We start from the raw sequence: 5,000 nt of genomic DNA, 5'->3' as shown, positions 1-5,000 counted from the left end.
CTACTGGTCTAAACGAGGAAGAGGGTCAGACGGAGGCTGGAGGAGGGAGATGGGACATCAGTTACTGGATGGAAACTTTAGAAACCGTTCCATGGATAGAGATATTCTTTAGAGATGTGTTTTTAATGTGACCCTGTTGACTTTTATTGCAGGTCTGCGTTTTGCTTTTTGTAACACAGCAAATGGAGTGAGTCTTAAATGAGCTGTTTAAAAGCTGCACAGGGCAGACGAGCTGCATCTGAGGGGTGTGCGTGTGGCCACGTGTGGAGATGTTTATTTGCTCAGTTGATTGCTGTTTGAGGCAGATGGATGCAGCAGGCTGTTGGGGCTCATCTCTGTAAATAATAAAAAAAAAAGGAACAGGAGAGACAGTCTGTGCTCATCTGCAGCCCAGTGACACCAGGCTTTGAAGTGATTTGAAGTGGATCTGTCCTCCTCCCCGCTGGGCAATTCAGATCCGGCCTGCAACCCCGCTCACTTTCATCCACATTCCCTTGAAATCCATCCATCTGTATTCCTTCACTCACCTCCTTCCTGCTTTCATTTGCCCTCTGAGTTTCTGCACCCCTGGTACCCCCTCAGTGAGGCCTTCATCTCCCATCAACACCTCCTGTATTCTCACACTCAGTATCCCTATGGTTTTTAATCCCCATCTACACTAGTAGGACTTCTTCTTCTTCTTCTTCTTCTTCTTCTTCTTCTTCTTCTTCTTCTTCTTCTTCTTCTGGGGGAATGGGTCTTTCCGATACCGCTCCTGGAAAAAAAAGAAAAGCCTAAGTGACTTTCCATTAGTTTTTCTGCTGGGCCATGAGAAATATGGTTTCCCAAATGAATAGTGTACAGGAGCCGGACTTAATTGAAAAAACATAAGCTATGGTCTGCCGTGGAGGAGACGGTCCTTGTGTCACTGTTGAAACTGTGCGAATGGACTTTCCAGAGCTGGCGAGGGCGAGAGAGAAGGAGAGAGAGAGAGGAAAATACAAGAAGAGGAATGAGATAGAGGACAGACAGACGACTGAGGGAAATATTGTCAAGAAATGAAAGTGTGGAAAATGAAGCTCAGGGATTGAAAACACTGTTGACTTTACACATGTAGTGTGTGTGTGTGTGTGTGTGTGTGTGTGTGTGTGTGTGTGTGTGTGTGTGTCTGTGTGTGTGTGTGTGTGTGTGTGTGTGTGTGTCTGTGTGTGTGTAAAGAGAAATGAAAGGACTTAAAAAATGTGTAGTGTCATGTGTGGTATTCCCGTTTGGCTTCAGCTGGTCTGTCAGTCGTGACAGAAGAGGCCATCATGAGACTGTTTGCTGGTCATTAAGCTCCAAAGGGCACCAATAGAAACCACAGTTAAAACCTGCAGGAACTCTCCCATGATTCCCCCCGACAGGGAGTCATCATAACATTTAACCTCGCTGAAGCGGTCTGCTCAGCTGTGAGTGTGTCCGTACTGTAAACAGACCACCAGAGAGACTGTGGGGGAAGTCTGTTCCCATGGAAACATGACTGGATGTATCCTATCAATAAATGTCTCATCATCTTTTATTGTCTCTGCTGCCTCCCCCCTTCTCCATCTGTCCCGTCCCCTCTGTGTGTTTATGTGACATGTTTGTGTTGCAACCCCCCCATATGGTGATGATTGAGGCCCTGTCGTTGGTTTTCATTGGTTCAGATGGCACATTTGTCACACACATGTTTGCCAGCCACTGCTGTTGCCAGGGGTCTCACAAGGTTGCAGGGAGGTTTTGAGGGGGGGGGGTGTATCTCTTGTTGACTTCCTCACTGGGTGGCTCATTTGTTTGTCAGAGCACAGTGACCCCTGACCCCGCTACCACCTCCTGCCGTGCACAACACCCGTTAATGTTACTCTCTAGACTCCCTGAAAACCCCCACATCTCTTCCTCCAAGACGCTCAGGCATGATTACTGTAGAGAGAAGAATGAAGAGATCAACCCTTGAAACAGTAGGTCTTAGTTAAAAAAGGAAAACCCCAAAAGGATGCTGGGATAAAAAACGCAGGCGGGATGACTTCACTGTGACCGGAAAGAGTGTGTGGACAGAAAGACCTCGGGAAGTCTGATTCAGCACCCCAAGGACAGAAACTTTTCTTTTTGTGATTAATACACATTTGCATTTTCATCTTTACCTACTTTAAACCATGAGTCATAAACCCCCCAGACAGATCCTTTGAGTATGCATGCTAAAAAATGGAGTCTAGTTCAGTGTCTGAAAGGAATGATAGTGCCTTTAACATGGTTTATTATCAGCTCAGCAGGTATACTGCAGACCAGTCACTACCAGGGAGGCTTTTCATTCAGTATTCCCCACATTGAGAGACACTGATGACCTCTAACCTCCCTGCTTTACTCCTGACAGGCCTGAGCTGACTTTCATCAGGCTTCAGTAGTCAAAGCTGAATAGTGAGCTCCACAAAATGCTCATATCTGTACCCGTGTCAGGGTGTGGAATAATTGTTTGTTATATGTTATATCGATGGTTGATAAGTAAATGCATCTTATTAGTTCAGTCATTTGCTGCATGGTAGTTCTCCAGCTTGTCTTCAAATGTCATATTCAATGCACAACACTTGGGAGCAGTCACAACTTAAAGGCTTCATGTGCGATTTTTTGATCCAGCAGATGTCGCCCTTGAGCACCAGCATGAAACCAAAACAACTGGCGCTGCATTGTTGTGTTAGCATGCTAATGCTAGCGATCTTTATTCTGCTCGTATCTTCACACTGCATGTAAATTTACCTGAAATGAGCGTGATCTAGAAACACAGTTAAGCAGTGAGTACAGTATGTTATTCTTCTTTTCTCTAGTCCCTCAATTAAACAACTTTTATACACGAGGGGAGGAGTCAGCCGGCCGTCCGGGCGATGTAAACAAAGTGAAGATAGGACTCTGAAAACTCTGAAAACATCACAGACAGTGGGACTCGGGTGTTACACCCATTGTAGACAGTCATGACTCACAGAGTTATTTTCAGAGGATATACTTGATGTATATTATATTTAAGTGTGAAACATCACATAGAAAGACTTTAAGGTCAGCGTGAGCTAGACACAAATGATTAAATCAACAATATTCATGTATTTATTTATTAGCACCACTCGAAAGAAACTTCACAAGACTTCCTTTTTGATCAGCAGAAACCTGGTGAAGAACTAGACTCGTGTTGAACAGACTGTGTTGGGCGTGTAAAGTGGGATAGCAGGAGATGCAGAGAGTAAGACATGAATATAGACAAACAAACAGAGCAGCAACATCATCAACAACACCTAATATGGTCGTATGGCTACAGGCTAATAGTAATAATGGTAAACGTGTAATATTAGCAAGAACTGCAAAGTAACACTGTTACATTTTTGCAAATTGCTGGCTCCTGGTTGCATTACTTTCACAGTAACTGGCCGCAAATATTTCACAGTAAATAACCGTAAAACTACAACTGCATACTGTAAATTCACAGCTGCCATGCCCTTGGAACTACTGTGATATAGCAGTATGTAACTGTGGAATTACAGTATCTTGCTGTACATAAAAAGCAGTAATTGCCTGTATTTTTATTTTTTTACTGTAATAGTAATGCAACTCAGTAGCCAGCAATCTGCTGTGAATTCACTGTGAATGATCCCTCTTTGAAAGCTCCTCTAATTGAATGATGTGGTGTTAAAATCTAGTCGACCTCGTTTTCATTTACCAGAGAGGCTGTGACTAAACTGAAGACAGTGCTACACCACAGAGTTCAAAATGATAGTTACAGCCTATAGGCCACAAGCAGATGGTGAAGAACACATAGACACAAATAGATAAATAAATACTATTAGAGTAGAACAATCCAAGGCCCACTTTTTATTTTTATTTTGTTTTTCATTTAATATGTTACAAGTTAATATGCTCTGTTGTTCTTTTGCTCTCTTTTTATTTTAATCTTTTATTTTGATTTCCCTTCCTTTTTTTCTCACTCTTCTTTTCTGTTGTAGAATGAGCTAACAGCTAATATTTATCCATGCCTGTATAGGGGATGCACATATAGGTAGATCTTCTATACAAACCACATGTATATATGCTCATTCTGACAGTTCATGTTGTTTTTCTTCAAAACTATCAAATAAAAAGTGTTTTTGGTTTTTTTAAAGATAGTTACAGCTGATGTAACACTACTGTATATTTTCCTCTGGGAAACACAAACATCTGCGTTCATTCATCATGCGTCACTACAGAAAGAAAGGTGATGTGTCCCCCCCCCCCAGAGATATTGTGATTTGGCTTTCTGGAGTGTTTTTGTTTGTAACATACATCTGTTATATACTGTTCACTGCCATGTGTGTTTGAAGATTCAGATAATGTGCTTTTCTGTGTTTAATGTTTGGATATTAAAGTATAGCTGCATGGTTTTCTGACTAAACTCAAAAAGATGTCTCGATAAAAGAGAAGCGGAATGTTTTATTAAACATAAAACTTACTTTTAACATTTTCTACTGTAGGTTCTGTCCCAAAGGCCTGATGTAACAAAAGGAGTTTTTCTGAGTTGAGCTGCTGGCTTCTGTTTTCATCTCTTTCTCAGATAAGCTCGCCTGAGCCCCGCCAGACAGCTACCTAAGCACCTCTTTGCTTTCAGTTTGGACAATCTCATCTTACTTTTAAGGGCTTTTTAAAGTAAGATCAGGCTTATCCTTAACTTTATCCCCCCATCTCTCTCTCTGTGGTGCCCTCCCCCAGCGTGTGGCACTCTCTCTGATCGTCCAGTTAGCCGCTCGCCAAGAGGCTGCTTAAAGGCCAAGATGCTTCTAAAGCTGAGCAGACTCAGCACAGTGTGGCTCAGGATTCATCTCTTCTGCTCTTTCCCCCCACCTCCTTCCTCTTCTCCTCCTTATCTGAGTCCTCCTCCTTCAAACAGGAACACATTCAACATACTTTCCATCCTACCGTATGTCTCCATTTGTCAGGTCACACCTTCAGTCTAAAGAGCTCCCACACAAATCCACTCACAGATTGATGTC

The 5,000-nt window shown here is 42.6% G+C and overlaps 1 protein-coding gene across 2 annotated transcripts in view; it reads left to right on the top strand.

The window, feature by feature from the left end:
* Window positions 1–5,000, top strand: part of LOC132973508 (zinc finger protein 469) — a 236,888-nt gene that overhangs the window by 190,239 nt on the left and 41,649 nt on the right. The gene's annotated exons all lie outside the window — the stretch shown is intronic.

Source organism: Labrus mixtus, chromosome 4, assembly GCF_963584025.1.
Source record: "Labrus mixtus chromosome 4, fLabMix1.1, whole genome shotgun sequence".
NCBI lineage: Eukaryota > Metazoa > Chordata > Actinopteri > Labriformes > Labridae > Labrus > Labrus mixtus.
This window is presented reverse-complemented; position numbering and strand designations above follow the sequence as displayed.